Raw genomic sequence first — 24,255 nt, 5'->3', positions numbered from 1 at the left:
GGGACGTCATCGGGCTGAACGTGTGCTGAACTCGGAGGTGCCGTGCGTTCGGTGCTTGATCGGTCGGATCGTGAAGACGTACGACTACATCAACCGCGTTGTGCTAACGCTTCCGCTTTCGGTCTACGAGGGTACGTAGACAACACTCTCCCCTCTCGTTGCTATGCATCACCATGATCTTGCGTGTGCGTAGGAAATTTTTTGAAATCACTACGTTCCCCAACAATAATTAACTGGTTTGCCTAATTAATTGCATCCAACAATGGGTAGGAATTGGACAAGCGATAACTAAGACGTTTTTTTGATATTAATGTCCACATGCGAAACCAAATACCCTTTGATTTCCCAATTGATTCGGTGCTTGGTTTCCAAATCTCTTTCCTATTTTTTTTCTTTTGCGTGACGCAAGGGATGGTTTTTTTGGCGGATGGGTTTTTTCATAAGGGGTGTCAAGGGTTTAATAGTAAAGACATGGTTAAAAAAAGTTCCTAGTATTAATTATCTGTATCCTTAATTATGTGTCTGACTAATTAATTATATTAATGACTTGATTTCATAATTGATTTGGTGCAAAAAATCCCTACTTAAGCGATCTTAATAAATTGCACGCATAATTGATTGTTTGGCTAATTAATTGCACTAATGACTTGATTTCCAAATCGATTCGGTGCCCGGTGTCTAAATTGTTTTGATTAATGACTCGGTGATGCATAATTAACGTGATCCTTCCATTCAAGGCTCGATAATACTTTCTATAATTAATGTGATACTCACATCCAAATAATGATACTCTCAGTAATTAACGTGATCCTTCCGTTCATCACTCGATGATACTTTTTACAATTAACGTGATCCACTCGTGCAAAAAATAATACTCTCCATAATTAAAGTGATCCTACTGTCAAACACTCGATAATACTTTCTAAGGTCAAGAGGTGCCACGAGGGGCCCACAAGCCTGGGAGCGCCCCCCGGGGCGCGCCTTTCAGGCTTGTCGCTCCCTCGTGACTCTTCAGGTCTTCTCCTGAACTTTCTAGGGTCCCTTCTGGTCTAGAAAAAATCGTTAAAAAGTTTCGTAGCGTTTGGACTCCGTTTAGTACTGATTTTCTGAAAAGCCAAAAAACAAGGGAAAACAGCAACTGGCACAGTTAGTCCCAAAAAATGATATATAATTGCATATAAAACATCAAATATTGATACTATAATAGCATGGAACAATAAAAAATTATAGATACGTTCGAGATGTGTCATATGACGCTTTTGATTGATTAATTCCATGTTTTGTAGGTTCATCATAAGCAAGGCTGCCACATAGTTGAGAAAGATGATGCCTATTAGTTCCGACAGGTGACAACTATCTAGGTTGTAGGGACTCACAGAGAAGACATCAAAATATGAGAGTGGGCATGTATTGATTTGCATTGACAGATCTTGCATACTATCCCAAAGAATTCAAAAGGTCAGTTATGTCATCTCTACTCAATGGAGCAGTTGGTGAATAGTCTCCACGGTTTTTTTCGCTGGTTTTTTTCGTCACCTCCCCCGCCCCTCCCGCTAAGGAAAAACCCGTACGACACCCCCTCCTCTCGATCCAGAGAAAAACCGGTACGACGCCCCCTCCTCTCGATCCAGATGCGACCTCTCTCCCGCTCCGCCGCCGCCCCTACTGCTCCGCCGCCGCCCCCTCGATCTGTTTCCTGTGGCCAGACCCGGTCGGGGGAGCCGCCGTAGAGCCTCCACGTCTCGGAGCAGAGCAGCCCGAGGTGTGCGTCGATCTCGTCCCGCAGATCGCCGGCGGGGCCACGACCACCTCATTCATTGTCGCGGTGGTGCTTCTCCCTGCGTCGCCGTCGTTGGTTCGCCTCACTGGGTGTCCTAATTTGTTTGCAGATTGATGAGAATTTGGCGAGGGAGATCATAAACCACCGCTCGCTGCGGCACATCAATTGTTGAATTCGCTTGAAGGAGGTGTCTTTCCTCTCTGTTCCCTTGAGTCAATCACCATCATTTTACATCGAGATGATGTTTCCTCTTCAACAGGGATGACGAACAACATGGGAACAAGGAGGAACTTTACATCGAGACGATGTTTCCTCTCTCCCATTCTCTTTCCTTTCCGAGCCGTTCACAATCGTTAGAGAGGTGGACATTGATTGGGAGGGAGGATAAGAGGCCTCAGATCGTGGATCCTCTTTGATCCAGACCTCCTCGACGCCTTGCGCGCCATCATCTACACATACACCCACGCGCTCGGGTGCGAAGTGTCCACACATGCGCCCGACTAGGACGAGCTCGGCGTGCTTCTGCCGGGCCAAACGGCGCCATGCCCCTGTTGTTGTGGACCTGTGGTGGTACATCAACGAAGATGATGATGAGGTGGCGCTACATGAGCGGTCGTGGCGCCACCCGATGCTCCATCACGCCTTGCGCAGGGGTGCAAGCAAGGTGGCCTGGTTCATCATGTGCGGCGCATGGAGTGGTCGGCTGGTTGCCATTGGCTCTATGAACATGGCTCGGCCGCTGCCATCACTGTGAACCGCATGTTGTTCCTCAGATGCAACAAGAATGACTTCTTGGGTTCACTGTACTTTCTAAACGGTTGTAACTTTTTTGCTTCTGAAGTGTCATAGGATACCAAAAATCTGGATGATATATTAGTCACCTGCAGTCCTTGACAAGAATTGATCCAAAGGACGAAAACTTATAAAGTCCTCAAGCACATAAACTACAGGTTTGTTATTATGATCTCATTATAATTTTCTTGTTGATTTTTTACACTTGCAGCACTCTAAAGTTACAGTAGTCAGGACTTGCTTTTCTACTTTGATTTTCAGCTTAGTTTGTGTTAGTAGTTGTACCAAATTCACTGTAAGTTTTGCCTCTTGATGTGTTGTAATCTCTACTCTAAGTTCAATGTAACTCTGATTCTAAGCTTTATTAGTCACTTTTCCCATGTCTTACAGTACATCTGAATATGAGTTACACTAACCAGAAGTGGATTTTCCCCATGTTTGTTGTGCAAAGTTCAATATAACTGTTATATTCTTGAGTTTTTATATTGGATTACATTTTTGGTTTGCTGCAGGAAGTTGGAAGCAGAGAAAATGGATTGGGACAAGGAGCCAGACAGAGGATGGTCAGTGAGTTTGCTCCTTTTGATCATCAATTATCAAAACTTGACATTTTCATGATGAATATTCTGAAGATAAACAATCTGCATGTATTAAAGAGGAGGGGCTCAGCGGAACAAATGGCCAAGGAGAAAAAAGTAGCTATCGCCACAAGCATCAAGATATGTGGGCTTCATGTAACTCATGCTTCCTACCAATACGTATTTCATAATTTCCATTGAATACCTCAAATGATCTGAGCTTGTCTGTTATTTTTTGCTGAACAGTCCACTCCGCACCACATGAGAAATCTACACATTTTTTTTGTTATAATCAGATTTATTCTCTAGCCAAGAATTATGACTAATTTCTCAGGCCTGAAGAACCAGTATATAATCATAGTTGCTTAATTAGTTAGGGATGTTTCGGCAATTGTTTTTACCACCACTATTAATCACAATGTTCTGTTTGTTGTAGGCATCATTTACTATCCTGCAGAATACATCGGTAAGTTGAGGTGTGTTTGAGTAGCCTTGCTATCCAAATAGTTTATAATCCTTTTATGCATCTTGTTGTGAGACTGTTATTTTCTTAATTTATTAATGCTTGATGGTTCTTGCGGGCATGGCTATTACGGAAGATATGATCAGACATACGAGTCAAGATAGTGAGGGAGTAATAGTTCTTGCATATGAAAGTGGAACCTTGTAGCATGTGGGTTTGTAAAAATAGTCATTATGAGAATGCCTGCAAATGTTCATGATTAACATATTTGCATATTTTGATGAAATGCGATCCTTGAAACTATTGTGCACGGCCTTTGTTTGTAGGAATATCCAGGGTGGACAAATGACTGGCTTAGGAGCACCATAACATCTTTCCTTGCATAAAGAAACCACACCTCCTAAAATAATGGACATCTGCAGCAGCAAAATAACTGTTGATCATTATTATTTCCTCCAAAATAGTTGCTCATTATTTAACTTCCTAACTTGAAAAATACGACAGGACTTGATGAAACTGATCTTGCTTACAAATTTGACTCAAAAGTTTTGTTCTGCATTTTGTAGGACAAATAAGACAGTGTTTAATTAGGTGGACATAATATACTTGGTGCTTTTTTTTGCGGGATAATATACTTGGTGCTGATCTTTCTAGAGCGTTTAGCAATTTAGTGTTATTTTCACATATAAAAAGAGAACCAACTGGCTAGCCTATACAATTTTGGTGACACGACAAATTAAAGTACTAAGGCGACAAGGTATATGCCCGCTATACTGCAATTTCTGCAAGTTTACCAGAATATGTGAATTGGACAATCAGTTAGATCCAAGACAAGATGTCTACTTTCGGAAACTACTGTTTGGAATTCAAATATTTAAAGCAATTAGGAATTAAAATTTCTGTTCATTCATCCAGATGTCTACGGATCAATTTATCAAACCACTAATGAAAACGAGGGGGTGATGAGGGACATCGAACACAAATATTAAAGAATCCCATTGAGCTATGGGAACTGCAGCAATGAACGATGGGGAAGCCATAGATGCACATCGACCTATGGTTGTCCCTTCTTCCGCAATGGCCAGCTACCTCGGCTCGGTGGCAACGCGGGCCCGCTCTGCGGGAGCAGGGAGGACTAGGCAGCAGTGACGGAGGGCCCTGCGCTCCTGACCCGTGAAGTCTATCTCCAGTATTGGTTGATCTTTAGTTTATTCCCAGCTGCAAATTTTACTGAAATGAACCACAATACAGATGGTTTAGGCCCTGTTTGGATGACAGCCAGTGGATGCCCTTCCAAAATATTGGTCGGCAGGCTGGCGTGTGTTTGGTTCACGGCCAAAAAATTTCGGATCTCAGCCAATTATTTGGTTACCCGTGTTATTCTGCAGCAGCGTGCGGGCGAGTTTCCGGCGGCACATTCCCTTGTTTTGGCGGGGCTGGCTTGGGCATCATCCAAACAGCCCCTTACTCCTTTATTATTTTCGTGGAGTGGCGTACATTTACCTTTGCAATTGGGAAGCAAAATCTGAAAGTTCAGTTTCAGTTTTGTCGTACAAGCTTGAAACATTAGCATATAGTATTGTCTTATAAAAGATTAGATGCTCCCGCTTTTAGAGAGCTGATCATACATATCTTGCTTGATTTGATGTTGCTCTGTGTTATTATGTACGTCTCGGCCGAAATTAATAGGAAGGAGAGGCACTCCAAGAGATCGTATGTTTTCGACAAAGGGTGAATTTTATTGGCTCAAAAGAAGCATCAAGAGGATACAATATAATGAGCATACACCCGGCCTCTGCATAACTAGGATGCACACAGCCAACCCAACACAAACGCTAAAACACACCAACGACTAGCAAAGTCATAAGACCAAAAGCTATGAATATGTATGAAAAGGAAAAAAAGAAATAAAAAAGCCCCAAAGCGACCAGATCAGCGAACGACAAACTAGAACTGCGACCATATTCGCACCAACCATTGACACCACATTGACGACGAGGATCTTCAACAACAACGCCTTCAAGAAGGAAGCGACACTCAAGCGCCGCCGTCGCCGGATCCAACCAAAAAGGCTAGAATCAAAGTTTTCACCCTGAAGAAACAGTCCGAACGTATCCGAGCAATGCCTCCAACAAGGTCACGATGTAAAAAAAACATCGCCATTGCTAGGGATGACCACTCGGGTCTGACCTAGGCTTTCGCCCCGGAGCTCGAGACCGGGTGCTCGCAGCACCACCATCAAAGTCACACATGTGTTGTCGCCGCCGCTTTTCCACAATCCAAGCAGCTGCAATTTAACCGCCGCCACTCCAACAACATTCCTTTGCGTCAAGTCATTGTCCATAATTTGTACCTCACCACCGAAAGTCATTCACCGGATCAAGAGATAAAAACTCCCGAATTCACTTTGATGACCCCCGATGTCGTGGATCCATAGAAAATCGTTGCAGAAAGATCTACAGTCACCACCATCTGGCCAATCAAATCTAGACCACCACCACCAACAGAGGATCACAACGGCGGCCTGCATCGCACATGCCATAAGGAAGAGATCGTATGTAAGTACAAGACCTATAGCTATTTTGTTTACCTTAGGAGCAGTACCAATCTGGAAACAAGTTTCTAATTGAGTAAAACTTGAAACATGTATGGATGGATAAATTTTAGTATTTGATCCTTTTATTGAAAAATCATATAACTTACGATCTTATGGAGTTTAGAGATGCTTATCCTGTTCTTTATGGCTTAAATTCCATCAATAGTTCTGTAATATAGTTTTGCCCAGATAGGATGCATTCTATCAAAATAAGATGTATGCAAAAACTTTGCAGTAAGTGCTTGTATATTGGAGGAAGCCAAAATGATAGAGAACTCAAACGCTTGGGTATAGAGATCAGATAAGATTTGCTTCTTTGTTGTTGTTTTGCTTTGTTTACACTGGTCTCACCAATTATTATGAGCTTTTTTTTAGCTCGTATTGGGTCCGTGTGTGAAGAGTGAAAGACTTTAGCTTGCTAATTTATTTTTACATCTGCTCATTAGGACCTCATCAAAGGTGATGATGATGCATGATTAACATGATTTATCGAGATCTGTTTGGAGCTTAGTAGGCCTGAACACGCTCACGTTCATTAAGATGATTTTGGAACGTGCTTTCCTCTCGATGACACCATTTTTCCGCTAGCAATGCATGCAGAGCCCTGAGCCCTGCATGGTTGGTCGTGGCATCCTTGGCGACAACTCATTAGGACCTCACCAAAGGTGACGATGATGTGGCTTGCCATGTCATCACCGGCGAAGGAGCGCACCGGTGCGGGACGTCGCAGTCACTAGAGATGATGGCAGGGTTTAGAGGGTTTGCCGGCGACAGAGGTGCCGACTCGGGTAGGGGCCGATGAGGTAGTGTGTGACAACACTTGCTGGTCGTGAATGGTGGTGGGAAGTGGTTGGGCAGGTATAGGTGGGTGGGTTGTTAGAGTGGACGAAGAAAAAGGTAGGCGGCGGGAGGAAGAGAATAGTAGCTACAACAGGTTGTCGCCGGTGTAGGAGAGGCGCGAGGGGTTAACAGACTTGAGTGTGGGGCGCATGATGTCGCGGGCACTATAAATGATTATGGGAGAGGTGAGCGGGTTGTGGACGAAAAAAAGTAGCGATGAGAGGAAGAAGAAGAACCGGTAGCAGAGGTGGGTCGTCGCTGGCGGATAAGAGGTAGGGGATTAATGGATTCGAGTGCAGGGTATATGAGGTCTCAGGTGACTCCGTGACGGAGATGACGGCTGCATTTAAAGGGATGGCCGGTGCATCATGTTGTAGTATTTTGTTTGCACAATCCATCCCGAGAAAACATATAAATAAAAGAAATTGATTAAATTATGTTAGAAATATCTATTTGGGTGGAGATATAAGGAAGACTGCAGCTCATGACAGTTGCTTTCCTTTGTCGATATTGTCAGCATAAGAATACAAATTATTTACACTTGCCTGCAGCCCATGAATGGTTGGTTGTTATTCCTTTGACCATGATATTGTTATTACTTAAATGTTCTAATATATTGTACAAAGCTTCCATTTATGTCTTCAGAAAAATCACCGATAAAAAAAAAGAGCTCTCAAATATATATTTTAGCTCATTAGATCAGTTGTAGAAATCATGTGCCATTTTTATGTTCATGTCATCATTTGATTATATTTGCCATAACTCGACTTGGTGCTCTTCAACATACACTACAAGGTCTCTAATTTCTCTGAAGACTCTTTACAATTCTTAATGCAATCCTTTCAGCGGGATAAAAATATATTTACTCAAATGATGCCTATCGTCGCTACACAAAATATCATTACTTTTCACTCTTAAGGAGATACTTTAACCAACTGTTCCTAGAATTTTAATATGGGATATGCATTCTTCTTTTGTTGATATCTTTTATTATGCTGATATGTCTGATTCGGTGGACTAGCATAGCAAATGTAAATGTGAATGTGAAGGTGGATTCCATCAAATTGTCTGTGCAGGTTAGTGTTGTCCCTGATGCTTTATACAGACAACGTGTTCAAATATCTTTCATTGGACAGACCTCTGACGTGATCATATTGCTATTTTCATCTTTTGGATTTGCATATAATGTTGACACCACATGTGAATCCGAAGCCACTTGTGCTAAGCATTCCCTGGTTTGCCAGCTTGTGTGTTTCACTAATGGAGAAGGTATGAATCTGTTTCTTTAATGTGCAGTGTGCACACACCATCCATCACTAATGGAGTTGAATGTGACCGGGGTCGCGCTGCTAAAGCACTGCATCTTCTGCGGTGCACGTGGCGACTAGATGTATCAAGGTGAGTGGGAGCTCTAGAATTTCATGTTAATTTGAGCTGTTGACTGGGCCGTTTCTGTTGTTGTATTACTAGATTAGGTTCTGGTGTCTTGGTCTGCAGGCGTGCGTGAGCTCTGGCATGGAGAGCTTCATCAGTGTCTTTGAGTGCACTAGATGGGGGAGTTATGTTACTCGCTCACCCATGGAGTTCTCCAAAATTGTCTGTTGCTTCCTACTCTCCGGGGTCATCTTTAACTGATTTAATTTGTCCCAAGTTGTGGTAATTCGGGAGAGAGACAACGTCGTCATGTTGGTCGCTGAGCAAGCAGATCAAAGCACAAACACGGGAGGTATCCGACAACAACGACGACCACGACATCGTTCCACTTAGACTTAGAGGCAAGAGCAATGATTCCACCGGCAGCAGAGATCAACAAGTTCTTCTCCATCGGAGAGTAAATGCTTCACCGCCAACTAAGTGAAGACTTAACTAAAAGAAGTAAGTGGAGACTTATCGTTGAGATACAGTCACTTGATCGTCGTCACAAACATTGTTGCGCTAAGAATTGTGTTGCTGCTCTACTTCAGGTACAAATTGGACATCATGTGAGGCGTGATGCTCAAATCCGGCAAGGAAGATTGCGGCCGTGCACGTAGAAAGGAAAAGGTGCCCACACAATGAAAACAAGTCTGGAAAAGGAGGTTAGCTGATTAATCACAGACATAACGCAAGAGTTATGGTACAGAGAAAGAACTTCTTCATTCAGGATTACACATGTGTCATGTGTCATAGACCAGCATTGGAGGCAAGGGATCACTTGTACTTCGTATGCCCTTTTGCAAAACTCTGTTGGCAATATGTTTGTCCTTCATGGAACCCTCCCTACTGGGACAGGTATTCAAGACGAAGTTGCCCATCGCAAATAGTTGCTAAATCTACCTTTTGCCATGGACATTATTATACTGATCTCATGGGCAATTTGGACCACAAGGAACGACTTCATCTTCAAGCACATTCCTCCAAATCTCTATAATTGCAGGCGTCGATTTAAGGAGGAACTAAAATGGTTTACCTACACGGCTAAGAGAAAGGAGCTCACTGGCCTCATGGATTGGGTTCAGGTTTTCAGATACAGCTCTCGATAGCTTTGTTGTATCTGTTGTATTTTCTGCCTTTGTTTGTTTTGCTTTTTGTACTTTCCTTTTGATTGTATAGATTATTTTTGTTTTGAACCTTACCATCTACTCCCTCTGTCCGAAAAAGCTTGTCCCAAGCTTGTCCATCAAATGAATGTATCTAGCACTAATTTGGTGCTAGATACATCCATTCGAGGGACAAGCTTTTTCGGACGGGGAGAGTACCTCTTATTTGAAAATCAATAAAAAACACTGTTTCCCTAAAAAAAGGAGGTTAGCTTAGCGTTAGCGAGCTAGAGCCTCCTATTGAGCCCGACTTATACCAAGTTGCCAAAAGCCTGGGTCAGAGTAGCAAATCGGGTCAACATCAAAGTTTAGGGACCAATAATAATGGCGAGCCTAAGTTATTGTTCACTTGCCTAAAATCTGTCCACTCTGGATATTCTCTCGCCCAAGAGACTCTTTCCCGAGAATCCCTATTCTTTCAACTCGTCTAAACGAAAAGAAAACCTTGTGTGCTATTTGTAAGAATAGAAAGGAGGATTGCATTTGTATTGTGGTTGAACATTGTGTGCTGGCGCAATGTGCTCATTGTTGGGAAAGAGTGAGCATTGTTTACAAATTCATTTGTTGGCCCGTGGCAACGTACGGGCAGTCTACTAGTGTCATTAGTAAATGACTTTCTATAGACCCTTTTTTTCTTTTACAATTATATGTTAACGCATACATTCATGAATTGTACAAACTCTTGGATTCTTGTTAATATAAGTATTATTATTTTTTAAATGGATATGTTGTCAACACATGTTCCAAAAATCATGTAAGCAATCATTCTTAATACCAAGGCATGCATGTCTAATTGGTGAATTTAGTTTGTAGCTCAAAAAATTTTCATGATATGACAACAACCAAAATAATAACGAGTGCATTTAAAAAAAGCAGTAGCTGCAATAGACTAGATTGAGGGGCATAATTAGATTAAGAGTTCAGACCAAAGATGCTTCCTAAAGTATATGCATTGTAGTCCATAGCAACGCATGGACGTTCTACTAGTACCAATAACAACCTAATAGCAATGCAAGAACATGACTAGTCCCAATATAATCATACCAAGAACACCCTAACTCCCAATATAATCATACCAAGAACAACCTAACTCCTAGTAGGGTGACCAAGATTCAACTGTCTAGATAGTCCAGTCTCCCCCAAATCCAGATGATATGTGGGGGGAGAAATGTCGTTGTCCGAACTATCCGCCATGTTATCTCCAACACGTGGGCCCAACACAAACAACCCACCCCATGATGCACCCTTCTCCTTTCCTATCGGATGATGGTCTGCAAGACACACAGGGTAGCGTAGCACCTTCGTGTAAGTATCCCAAATAGTAATCGTTCCTAACGTAGAGCAGAGGAGAGTATTTATAAGTAGCATTTCTATCACACACAAGTTGTCACAATTCTTATTTGAGGTAACTGCTTGTGATTCTGCAGAAGTTGTCAGTGTCCCAAGAGGCAAACGAACCAAAATAGTGAATAATATGAGTTTGTAGCAGCGAGAGTAATAGAAAGTTGAAAGTAAATAACATAAAGAACTGGATGTAAAGTACTTTTCCTGCAATGGAGAGATTAGGCATGGAGAGAATTTGGGTCATGGTATACATCAAGTGTGCCAGTGCGATGGTAAAACCAGTTACCTCGTATCGTGATTTTAGTATTTGATTTGCTCTTTCAGTAGGCAAATCACCCTAGAGTTATGGAACTCCTCCTCGTGGGATTATATTGTATACTATGGTCCTGCTTCGCCATTGCCATAGTGTGGTCGTATTCACAATTAAGGTCATTAAACAGGAACCATGCATTAAATTCAATGAATCACCGTTATCTTATATTTTCTTCGGTCCTCATAGATGTCTCCACCTATCACGTTAGAGGTCGTAGATTTCCTAAACAATATGTGTTACCCGTATAGGTCTTGAGGTCATTTTGCCTAGGCCCTTAACTTGGAAAACACACATAGAGTTCACCACAAAATAAAAACTTATTAGACAGATCATAAGACTGCAAACACGAATGATGACATACATGATAGGCACAAATGAATCTTACCACTCACCTACATCTCCACGCCCAGGGGGAATTACTCACACATCAAAAGAGAAAATCAATCATCTCGAAGAATATACCCATGAAAACCATATCAATAATACTGTGAAGATCCACAATAAGATGAATGATCAAACAAGTCCCAATCTCCAGATGAGTATGAATAGAGTTTTACATCCTTATATTACAACTTGAGATTCCTCTTACAACAGTGAAGGTGAAATGAATATGAAGATTGAAGAACAAAACGAGAAGGAATCTCGGTTATCCGGATCTCTTCTCTCTCTATTCTGGGTGTGGTGGTGGCGTCTAGGTTTCTCCAATGATGATGTGCCCTTCATGAAAGTGCCTTCTGTAGACAAGGGGGATCCCCTGGAGCTTCATACGACCATCCATACGAGCACAAACACTCGTATGGAAGGTCATCTTTCACTTTGGCGCCTCTGGCGACGAAGCCCTCAGCATGGAAGTTGCTTCATTTTGTTGGGGAACGTAGCATGCAATTTCAAAAAAATTCCTACGATCATGCAAGATCTATCTAGGAGATGCATAGCAATGAGAGGGGGAGAGTGTGTCCATGTTCCCTCATAGACCGAAAGCGGAAGCGTTAGTTTAACGCGGTTGATGTAGTCGAACGTCTTCGCGATTCAACCGATCAAGTACCGAACGTACGACACCTCCGAATTTAGCACACGTTCAGCTTGATGACGTCCCTCAAACTCTTGATCCAGCAAAGTGTCGAGGGAGAGTTTCATCAGCACAATGGCGTGATGATGGTGATCGCGAAGTGATCCGCGCAGGGCTTCGCCTAAGCACTATGACAATATGACCGGAGGAGTAAACGGTGGAGGGGGGCACCGCACACGGGTAAGAAACAATTAATGTGCTTAGAGGTGCCCCCCGCCCCCGTATATAAAGGAGGAGAGGGGAGGAGGCCGGCCTAGGGGGCGCACCAAGTGGGAAAAACCCACTTGGACTCCTAGTCCTATTCGCCCCCTTCCTTCTATCGGAGGTGGAAAGGGGAAGGAGAGGGAGAGGGAGAAGGAAAGGGGGGCCGCGCCCCCTCACCTTGTCTAATTCGGACTCCCCATGGGGGGGGGGGGAGCCACCCCCTTGTGGGTTGCCTTGCCTCTCCCCTATGGCCCATGTGTCCCATTACTTCCCCCGGGGGGTTCCGGTAACCCCCCGGCCGGTACTCCGATAAGTACCCGAAACACTCCGGAACTATTCCGGTGTCCGAATACTATCGTCCAATATATCAATATTTACCTCTCAACCATTTCGAGACTCCTCATCATGTCCGTGATCTCATCCGGGACTCCAAACAATCTTCGGTCACCAAAACACATAACCCATAATACAAATCGTCATCGAACGTTAAGCGTGCGGACCGTACGGGTTCGAGAACTATGTAGACATGACCGAGACACATCTCCGGTCAATAACCAACAGCGAAACCTAGATGCTCATATTGGTTCCTACATATTGTACGAAGATCTTTATCGGTCAAACCGCAATGACAACATACGTCATTCCCTTTGTCATCGGTATGTTACTTGCCCGAGATTCGATCGTCGGTATCTTCATACCTAGTTCAATCTTGTTACCGGCAAGTCTCTTTACTCGTTCCATAATGCATCATCCCGCAACTAACTCATTAGTCACATTGCTTGCAAGGCTTATCATGATGTGCATTACCGAGAGGGCCCTGAGATACCTCTCCGATACTCGGAGTGTCAAATCCGAATCTCGATCTATGCCAAGCCAACGAACACCTTCGGAGACACTTGTAGATCATCTTTATAATCACCCAGTTACGTTGTGACGTTTGATAGCACACAAGGTGTTCCTCCGGTATTCGGGAGTTGCATAATCTCATAGTCAAAGGAATATGTATAAGTCATGGAGAAAGCAATAGCAATAAAACTTAACGATCATTATGCTAAGCTAACGGATGGGTCTTGTCCATGAAATCATTCTCCTAATGATGTGATCCCGTTCATCAAATGACAACACATGTCTATGGTCAGGAAACTTAACCATCTTTGATTAACGAGCTAGTCTAGTAGAGGCATACTAGGGACACTATGTTTTGTCTATGTATTCACACATGTATCAAGTTTCCGGTTAATACAATTCTAGCATGAATAATAAACATTTATCATGATATAAGGAAATATAAATAACAACTTTATTATTGCCTCTAGGGCATATTTCCTTCAGTCTCCCACTTGCACTAGAGTCAATAATTTAGATTACATTGTAATGATTCTAACACCCATGGAGTCTTGGTGCTGATCATGTTTTGCTTGTGGAAGAGGCTTAGTCAACGGGTCTGCAACATTGAGATCCGTATGTATTTTGCAAATCTCTATGTCTCCTTCCTTGACTTGATCACGTATGGATTTGAAGCGTCTCTTGATGTGTTTGGTTCTCTTGTGAAATCTGGATTCCTTCGCTAAGGCAATTGCTCCAGTATTGTCACAAAAGATTTTCATTGGACCCGATGCACTAGGTATTACACCTAGATCGGATATGAACTCCTTCATTTGCTCCTTCCGAAGCAGTGATGTCTACTATGCAACTTTATTCTTGTAGACACGTGTTGGGCCTCCAAGCGCAGAGTTCTGTAGGACAGTAGCAATTTTCCCTCAAGTGGATGACCTAAGGTTTATCAATCCGTGAGAGGTGTAGGATGAAGATGGTCTCTCTCAAACGACCCTGCAACCAAATACAAGAAATCTCTTGTGTCCCCAACACACCCAATACAATGGCAACTTGTATAGGTGCACTAGTTCGGCGAAGAGATGGTGATAAAAGTGTAATATTGATGGTAGAAATATATATTTGTAATCTGAATAAATAAAAACAGCAAGGTAGCAAATAGTAAACGGGCACAAGAACGGTGTTGCAATGCTTAAAAATGAGGTCTAGGGTCCGTACTTTTGCTAGTGCAATTTCTCAATAGTGCTAACATAGTTGGATCATATGATTATCCCTCAAAGTACAATAAAGAATCACTCCCGAGTTCCTATTAGCGGAGAACAAAAGATAGGAGTTGTTTGTAGGGTACGAAACCATCTCAAAGCTATTCTTTCCGTTCGATCTGTTCAAGAGTCCGTACTAAAATAACACAAAGCTATTTTTTCCGTTCGATCTATCCTAGAGTTCGTACTAAGATAACACCAAAGCAAGTTCATATTCATAATACTCAATCCACACAAGGAACTATAGAGAGACCCCTAAGTTTCTACCGGAAAAAAACGTGCATCAACCCCTATGCATAGATTACCCCAATATCACCACGGGAATCCGCGAGTTGAATGCCATAACATATATCAAGTGAATCAATAAGATACCCCAATTGTCACCTCACGTATTCATACCGCAAGATATATATCATGTGTTCTCATCTCTGAATATTCAATCCGACATGACAAAACTTCAAAGGGTAAAGATTCAATTCATCACAACAAGAGTATAAAGGGGAGAAACATCATATGATCTGACTATATTAACAAAGCCCATGATATAGATCATGAGAGAGAGAGAGATTAAACACATAGCTACTGGTACAAACCCTCATTGGACTACTCCCTCCTCATCGTGGTGGCCGCCGGGATGATGAAGATGGCCACCGGAGATGACCCCCCCTCCGACAGGGTGCCGAAACGGGTCTAGATTGGTTTTCGGTGGCTACGAAGCCCTGCGGCGGTGGAACTTCTGATCTAGGTTAACCCCTAAGAGTTTCGGAATATTTGGGAATTTATAGTGCAAAGAAGGGGTGCGGGAGGCCACCGAGGTGGGCACAACCCCCAGGTGCTGCTCTAGCTCATCGGGAGTCTTCTGGCCCATAAAAAATCCACAAAAAGTTTCGCGGTGTTTGGACTCCGTTTGATATTGATTTTCTGCGATGTAAAAAACATGCAAAAAACAGCAACTGGCACTTGGCACTATGTCAATAGGTTAGTCCCAAAAAATGATATAAAATGACTATAAAATGATTATAAAACATCTAAGAATGATAAAATAACAGCATGAATACTTCATAAATTATAGATACGTTGGAGACGTATCAAGCAGCCATGTACTCCGCTTCACACGTAGATCCCGCCACGACGCTTTGCTTGGAACTGCACCAACTGACAGCTCCACCATTCAATATAAATACGTATCCGGTCTGCGACTTAGAGTCATCGGATCAGTGTTAAAGCTAGCATCGACGTAACCATTTACGACAAGCTCTTTGTCACCTCCATAAACGAGGAACATATCCTTAGTCCTTTTCAGGTATTTCAGGATGTTCTTGACCGCTGTCCAGTGATCCACTCCTGGATTACTTTGGTACCTCCCTGCTAAACTTATAACAAGGCACACATCAGGTCTGGTACGCAGCATTGCATACATGATAGAACCTATGGCTGAGGCATAGGGAATGACTTTCATTTTCTCTCTATCTTCTGAAGTGGTCGGGCATTGAGTCTGACTCAATTTCACACCTTGTAACACAGGCAAGAACCCATTCTTTGACTGATCCATTTTAAACTTCAAAACTTTATCAAGGTATGTGATTTGTGAAAGTCCAATTAAGCGTCTTGATCTATCTCTATAGATCTTGATGCCAAATATATAAGCAGCTTCACCGAGGTCTTTCATTGAAAAATTCTTATTCAAGTATCCTTTTATGCTATCCAGAAATTCTATATCATTTCCAATCAATAAATATGTCACCCACATATTGTAAGGGCATATTTATCCCTAAGGTGTTTTGGTGATTGATGACAATGCTTTTGCGGACTAATCGTGTGCCTTGAGTTTCTCAAACGTTTCATCGCTAGGCACCAGACGGTTTGGTGCCCCTCGAAGACTATTGAAGACGGCGTATTTCTATGTTTCTTTTTGGTGGATTTGAGTCGTAGGAAAGCCGTACTATTAAGAGGGGGTCCGCGTCGGAAAGGTTCGGGTGGAATCATCACGTACACATTTTCTTCCTTGTCTCCACCTTTCCCCTGCGCTTTGGAGCATCCTCCGTTTATCCTCTATGCATTATGTCTTGGGTGCTGATATTGGGCTTGCGGTAGTACTGCTCACTGGAGCGGTAGTACCGGACCTCGTCACGGTAGTACCGTAGGAGCCCACGGTAGTACCGCTCCTCTGGAGCTGTAGCAGCGTGGCCCCCAGGCCAAGTGCCGCTGCTTTGCGGTAGTAGGGGCGGATGTAATTTTTTACATCCGCGCCTCCACGGTAGTACCGCACCCTGGCCTGGCTCAGCCGCCACGCGGTAGTACCGCTCCTCCAGCTGTAGTACCGTGTCGGATTTTTGCATCGACTGATTTTCAGCGGAAGTAGGCACGGATGTATTTTTATTCATCCACGCCCTTCCCAGGCTAGGCCATTCCTGCCTTGCGGTAGTACCGCAAGGGGGAGCGGTAGTACTGCGCCTGCGGAAGTACCGTTCTCTGCCTCTGTGCTTCAGGCTTGACCTAGTTCCTGCCGTTGCAGCGGTAGTACCGCGGTCACTCGCGGTAGTACCGTATGGCCGTGCGGTAGTACCGCTTGTCAGTAGCGGTAGTACCGCAAGTCGCGGGCTGGTTAGGTGGATAACGGTTGGATTTCATTCTCGACTATAAAAGGGGTGTCTTCTTCCTCTAGTTGACCACCTCTTCCAACCCCAAGCTCCATTGTTGCTCCAAGCTCCATTTTCGCCCGATCTCACTCCCTAGCCAATCAAACTTGTTGATTTGCTCGGGAGTGGTTGAGAAGGCCCCGATCTACACTTACACCAAGAGAAATTTGATTCCCCCCACTAATCCCTTGCGGATCATGTTACTCTTGGGTGTTTGAGCACCCTAGACGGTTGAGGTCACCGCGGAGCCATAGTCCATTATGGTGAAGCTTCGTGGTGTCGTTGGGAGCCTCCAATTAAGTTGTGGAGATTGCCCCAACCTTGTTTGTAAAGGTTCGGTCGCCGCCTCCAAGGGCACCAATAGTGGAATCACGGCATCTCGCATTGTGTGAGGGCGTGAGGAGAATACGGTGGCCCTAGTGGCTTCTTGGGGAGCATTTTGCCTCCACACCACTCCAACGGAGACGTACTTCCTCTCAAACGGAAGGAACTTCGGTAACACATCCTCATCTTCACCGGCTCTGCTCTTGGTTATCTCATGCCTTTACTTGTGCAAGCTTATTTGTGCTATATCTCTTGCTTGCTTGTGTGCTTATTGTTGTTGCATCATATAGGTTGCTCACCTAGTTGCATATCTAGACAACCTACTTTGATGCAAAGTTTAAATTGGTAAATAAAAGCTAAAAATTGTTAGTTGCCTATTCACCCCCCTCTAGTCAACTATATCGATCCTTTCAATTGGTATCAGAGCCTCGTCTCTTTAGTAAGGAATTTACCGTCCGAAGAGTATGGTTGACGTCGTAGACGGTATGGAGGAGCACTCCGGTGCAAATCCGGTCTCGTCTACGGGAGATGGGGGAACCGCGGTCTCTCGTGAGGAATTCAATGTGGCGTTGGACACATTGAAAACCTCCATGACGACCGAGATCGAAAGCATGTTTAATAAATTCTTAGAAGGGCTTAAACTTTCCACCGCACCGTTGAAAGTGGGTGATCCCGCTAACAAGGTGACGGATGCTACCGCCGACAAGGGGGAAGCTACTAGCGAGAAAGCTCCTTCTTCTAGTGGTAAAAATGGCACCGACATCTTTGCCCATGTGGAACCTCCACTTGCCTATGGTGGACCGCTTCCTTCCCCTCATTTGAATCATGCCGGCCCGGCCCCTAAGATTGAGAAGAATGTAGAATTTGATTCTTGGGTCTATCGTTTTAAGCGTCATTTAAATGATGTGAACACTAACCTTTGGAGAATCATTGAAGAAGGTTTCTATCCGCATGACCGAAGTAACTTCACTCCTAGAGACGCCATGGATAATCAATTCAATGAGAATGCTCTCTTCATCATCCAAGAAGCAATCCCACCCGAAGATCTTCCTCATCTCCGGCCCTACTCCATGGCCAAAGATGCTTGGCACCAAGTGGTTTCCCTCTATCGGGGAAGTGCAAGCATTCAACGCTCCAACTATGAAGTGGTTCAAGATGAAGCCGATGAGTTTGCAATGAAACAAGATGAAGAACCTCGTGAGCTTTATCGGAGAGTAACCAAACTCGCGGTCTCTCTCTGAGATCATGGAAGTAAGGACACGGATGACAATTGGATCAAGCGACAAATTCCTCAAGGCAATGCTGCCCTACCACAAAGCCATGTCCTCCGTCATTCGTCAAAGGCCGGACTTCCACACCTTGTCCTCAAGTGAAGTGTTGGATGAGTTCGTTGCTATGAGCATCTTGGACAAGACCGCCGACAATGCGGTTCTACGCTCTCAAAGAGTAAAGAATCCCAACCTTGCTCTAAAGGCCAAGGTTACTATGGAGGAATAGGATGAAGAGGAAGAAGAGGAGAGCAACCTCGAAGATACGAAGTATGCCTATCATGAACACATGGCCCTTGCTTCAAGGCAATTTTGGAGCAAGAAGAACTCAAGGCCCAACTTCAACAAGAAAAATTCAAGTGGCGTAAAGGGCAAGCAACGAGTGAGGACTTGCTTCAATTGTGGCAATGTGAGCCACTTTGTTGCGGAGTGCCCTTATGAGAAGAGGGAAGACAATGGTGGCAAGCTCATCCGAAAGGACAAAGCCAAGTCGTTCCCCAACAAGAGCAACTTCACCAAGAAGACTCCTCCCAAGGCATTGGTGGTACAAGAAGAGTACAATGAGGATGATGACGATGATGAAGATAGTGAGTCGGTTGCCATGGCCTCCGTTGCCATTGCGACGACTCCACGGGTGTCTCTCTTCGACTCACCCAATGAGAGCATCACCACCAAGTGTCTCATGGCTAAAGCCACCAACAAGGTAACCCCAACATCAAAACTACCATCATTAATCATCCTTCTTCGGATTGCATTGATGAACATGAGGGGACAAATGTGGAGGAGAATGAGTTTGAGACCTTTATGGGTAAACTCAAGGGTAAATCCAAGAAGCACTTCGTTGCTCTCTTGGAACAACTTGGTGAAGCCAGTGACATGATCGTGGCTCACGAAGATACCATCTCTAAGATGGAGGGGCATAGTCGTGACTATGCCGATGAGATTTCGGATCTTTCCAATGCTCTTGACGAAGAGCGTGGTCTTCGTTTGGCTCTTGAGGAGTCACACAACAATGATCATGCTAAGTTAAAGAAAGACCTTGATCATGCTCTTGTTGTTTCTCGTGTGCTAAACTCCGAGAAGGCAAAGCTTGGGGTTGATCTTGCTAGACTCAAAGAGGAGTTTGACATTCTTGACAAGGCTCACAAAGTCTTGAAGGGTGTTCATGCTAGCCTCAAGGAGTCTCATGATCAACTCCAAGTGGAGCTAACCTAGGAGAAAGCCACCTTTCCTCATATGGTGTTAATTGATAATGCAAATGCTATTAATCCTTGTTGTAAGCATGTGCATCTTGTTGAGGAGAATGCTAAGTTGAAGGAGCAACTTGAGAAAGGCCTTGTGTCATGCATACAAGGTGAGAAGAACCTCAACGACCTTTTGAGCAATCAAAAGGAAGTTGTGGCCAAGGAGGGGATTGGGTTCGCACCCAAGCCCAAGAACAAGAAGAAGAATGACAAGACCAAACGACCTCCTCCTCTCAAGCAAACTTTTGTGAAGGAGGGAGAGGGTGCTTCCAAGGAGAAGAAGAACAATGCGAAGGGTGGCGATGTCAAGAAGGGCAATGCCACCCTTCCTTTAACCCTTCTTATGTGTTATGCCGTGCTAGTGATGGGCATGTTTATGCCAAATTTGTTGGTTCTCCTCATGAGCATATTGAATGGTCTATTTGGGTTCCTAAGACCCTTGTTACTAACATCAAAGGACCCATTACAAAATGGGTACCTAAAACCAAGCATTGATCTCTTGTAGGTGTTTGCTTCCAGTGGGGGATCATGGTTGCTCGATAGTGGAGCTACAAATCATATGACCGGAAGCAAGGACTTGGTGGTGGACGTGCACAAGATTCCATCTAAGCCCACCAATGTCGAGTGGGGTGATGCCTCGTCTTCTAAGGTATTGGGACTCGGCAAAGTTGTCATTTCTCATGATCTCACGATCAAGAAGGTCATGCTTGTTGAGTCCCTTGCATACAATTTACTTTTCGTTCGTTAACTTGCAATCATGGGCTTTGCCATTTTCTTTGATATTGATACCATGGCCCTCTTGTGGAGCAAGACTCTTAAAGTAGCCTTTGTTGGGCATGTCGAGAACGGTCTATATGTGATTAACTTTTCGGAGCGACCCACTAAGACCGCGACATGCCTAATGGCTAAAGTTGACATGGGATGGCTTTGGCATCGCCGTTTAGCCCATGTCAATATGAGATATTTGCAAAGTCTTCTCAAGGGGGACCATGTCCGTGGACTAACGAATGTTAGTTTTGCTAAAGACCGTGCTTGCAGTGCTTGTATCGAAGGAAAGCTACATGAGAAGGCTCACCCTCCCACGACTATCATTTACTTGAAGAGGCCTTTGGAGCTCCTTCATTTGGATCTCTTTGGGCCTCCATCCTTTGATAGTCTTGGGGGTAGAAAGTATTGCTTGGTGATTGTGGATGACTATTCAAGATACACTTGGGTGTATTTCTTCAAGAGGAAGAGTGAGACCCAACAAACCGTCATTGACTTTGCAAATGAAGCCCAACGTCAACACAATGCAAAGATCTTGACAATAAGAAGTGACAATGGCACCGAGTTCAAGAACTACACCTTGGATGAGTTTCTTAGTGATGAGGGGATCAAGCATCAATATTTCGCACCTTACACCCCTCAACAAAACGGTGTTGCGGAGAGGAAGAACCGGACGTTGATGGATGCGGCAAGGACCATGATGGCGGAGTTCAAGTCTCCATACAACTTTTGGGCCGAAGCCATCAACACCGCGTGTCATGCATCCAATCGTCTCTACCTCCGCAAGGGCTTGAACAAGACTCCATATGAGATACTCACCGGTAACAAGCCCAACCTCAAGTACTTTCGGGTGTTCGGGTGTAAGTGTTTCATTCTCAAGAAAGGTGTTCGGTTGTCTAAATTTGAGGCTAGAGCTTATGACGGCATATTTGTTGGTTATGCTACAAACTCTCATGCTTACCGTGTTCTCAATAAATCCACTGGATTATTGAGGAGACATGTAACGTGGAGTTTGATGAGAATAACGGCTCCCAAGTGGCACTTGTGATGTAGGTGATGAAATTCCTCCTCAAGCCATAAGAAGAATGGGTGTTGGTTTTATCCTACCCATTGAGGAACCCCTTGTGGCCGAAGGAGAAGGAAAATGCTCCACTCAAGTGGAGCCATCACCAACCCAAGGCCCACACGCTTCTAAAGAACGAAGTGAAGGCCCTCAACCTCATGAACAAGACCAAGGGCAAGATCATCCTCAAGACGGTGTTGACACACCAAGTAACGCCCAAGGTCAAGTTCTCTCCTCCGAGCAAGTTCAAGATCAAGAACAAGCTCAAGACGGTGCTCAAGATGATCAAGTGACCGCTCCTCAACTCACCACCGAGGAGGAATTGGAGCATCGTGCCACCAAGATTGCATCCAAGCTCTCCACCAAGGGTCATCTCATGAAGAATGTGCTTGAAAGCATTCAAAAGGGGGTAAGCACTCGTAGAAAATTGGCAAACTATTGTGAACATCACGCGTTTGTCTCTTGTGTTGAACCCCAAAAGTTATATGAAGCACTCGAAGATCTGGATTGGCTTAATGCCATGCATGAAGAACTCAACAACTTTGAGTACAACAAGGTGTGGAGATTAGTGCCAAGGCCAACGGGGAACCACAATGTCATTGGAACCAAGTGGATATTCAAGAACAAGCAAGATGCTCATGGGACCATCATTCGCAACATGGCACGATTGGTGGCACAAGGCTACTCCCAAGTCGAGGGTATCGACTACGGTGAAACCTTTGCTCCCATTGCTCGCCTTGAATCCATTCGTTTGTTGATTGCTTATGCTTCTCATCACAACTTTAAGTTGCAACAAATGGATGTGAAGAGTGCTTTTCTTAATGGTCCTATTAATGAGTTGGTTTATGTCAAGCAACCCTCGGGGTTCGAGGATCCCTACTTTCCCGATCATGTGTATCAACTCGATAAGGCACTCTATGGCCTTAAACAAGCCCCACGTGGGTGGTATGACCACCTTACCGAATTGTTACAAGATCGTGGGTTTGAAGTTGGGCTAATCGACCCCACTCTTTTTACTAAGAAGGTCAAAGGGGAGTTGTTTGTGTGCCAACTATATGTTGATGACATTATCTTTGGTTCCCCTAAGAAAGCTTTCAATGAGGAATTTGCCGCACTCATGACCTCAAAGTTCAAGATGTCTTCCATGGCAGAGTTGAAGTTCTTTCTCGGTTTCGAAGTGAAGCAAAGAAAAGAAGGAACCTTCATCAACCAAGCCAAATACACTCAAGACATGCTCAAGAGATTCAAGCTAAGTGATGTCAAGCCGGCTTCCACTCCAATGCCCACCAAGTGCCAACTTGACATTGATCCCAATGGTAAAGCGGTGGATCAAAAGGTATATCGTTCCATGATTGGATCCTTGCTTTACCTTTGTGCATCTAGACCGGATATCATGTTGAGTGTGGGAATTTGTGCATGGTTTCAAGCCGCACCTAAGGAAAGCCACTTTGTGGCGGCCAAGCGAATATTTCGATATTTGGCTCATACCCCAAACTTTGGCTTATGGTACCCAAGAGGAGCAAACTTCAAGCTTGTAGGGTATTCAGACTCCGATTGGGCGGGAGACAAAGTGGATATGAAGTCCACTTTCGGAGGGTGCCAATTCCTTGGTTGCTCTTTGGTAAGTTGGTCTCCTAAAAAGCAAAGTTGTGTTTCTCTCTCGTCCACCGAAGCGGAGTATGTGGCGGCCGGTAGTTGTTGTGCACAACTCTTATGGATGAGGCAAACTTTAAAGGATTACGGTGTCATTTGTGACAAAGTGCCTCTTTGGTGTGACAATGAAAGTGGCATCAAGATTTCTCTCAACCCGGTGCAACACTTCAAGACGAAGCATATTGAGATTCGGTATCACTTCATTCGGGATCACATTAGGCGTGGGGAGATCGAGCTCAACTACGTCAACACTCATGATAACCTTGCAGATATTTTCATGAAGCCGTTGGATGAAGCAAGATTTCGCGAGTTAAGGCATGAGCTAAATATCATTGATTCGAGAAATGTTGCTTGAACCCTTGCACACCCCACCATACTCAACTTGTTGCCTTGTTTAGATGTAGGCATGGACATAGGGGGAGTGTTGTTCTCTCAATGAACTCTCCCGCCCCCATTATGCATAAATTGATCAACTCTTTCACATTAGCCATTTTTGATGGTACTTGTGCTTCAAAGACGAGTTTTGGTCATGGGCCCAAGGATAATTCTTCGCGGTGCCATACCAAGTGACTCAAACATAGGTGGCTCCGGCCACCGCCCTCTCTTTAGAGAGGTGGTGTCCCTAGGTTGATTCTTGTTGTCTTT

At 44.1% G+C, this 24,255-nt stretch overlaps 3 long non-coding RNA genes across 4 annotated transcripts; all 3 read left to right on the top strand.

The window, feature by feature from the left end:
- Positions 1 to 1,609: 1,609 nt before the first annotated feature.
- LOC109737054 (uncharacterized) lies at positions 1,610 to 2,267 on the top strand. The gene is made up of 3 exons (XR_002226500.4): positions 1,610 to 1,762; positions 1,890 to 1,967; positions 2,040 to 2,267. It is a non-coding gene; the product is annotated as an uncharacterized lncRNA (long non-coding RNA).
- A 192-nt stretch (positions 2,268 to 2,459) lies between these two features.
- Positions 2,460 to 4,877, top strand: LOC141021215 (uncharacterized). Of its 2 annotated transcripts, XR_012181476.1 has the most exons (5): positions 2,460 to 2,730; positions 3,085 to 3,135; positions 3,229 to 3,306; positions 3,587 to 3,616; positions 4,529 to 4,877. It is a non-coding gene; the product is annotated as an uncharacterized lncRNA (long non-coding RNA). The 2 variants fall into 2 exon arrangements; XR_012181475.1 differs by lacking the exons at positions 3,587 to 3,616; positions 4,529 to 4,877 and having other exon boundaries at positions 3,229 to 3,352.
- Positions 4,878 to 8,683: 3,806 nt separating this feature from the next.
- On the top strand, positions 8,684 to 9,349 carry LOC141021216 (uncharacterized). The gene is made up of 2 exons (XR_012181477.1): positions 8,684 to 8,924; positions 9,014 to 9,349. It is a non-coding gene; the product is annotated as an uncharacterized lncRNA (long non-coding RNA).
- Positions 9,350 to 24,255: the final 14,906 nt, after the last annotated feature.

The sequence above is a fragment of the Aegilops tauschii genome, chromosome 4, assembly GCF_002575655.3.
Source record: "Aegilops tauschii subsp. strangulata cultivar AL8/78 chromosome 4, Aet v6.0, whole genome shotgun sequence".
Classification (NCBI taxonomy): domain Eukaryota; kingdom Viridiplantae; phylum Streptophyta; class Magnoliopsida; order Poales; family Poaceae; genus Aegilops; species Aegilops tauschii.
Note: the sequence above shows the minus strand (reverse complement) of the source record. Positions and strands in the feature narration are given on the sequence as shown.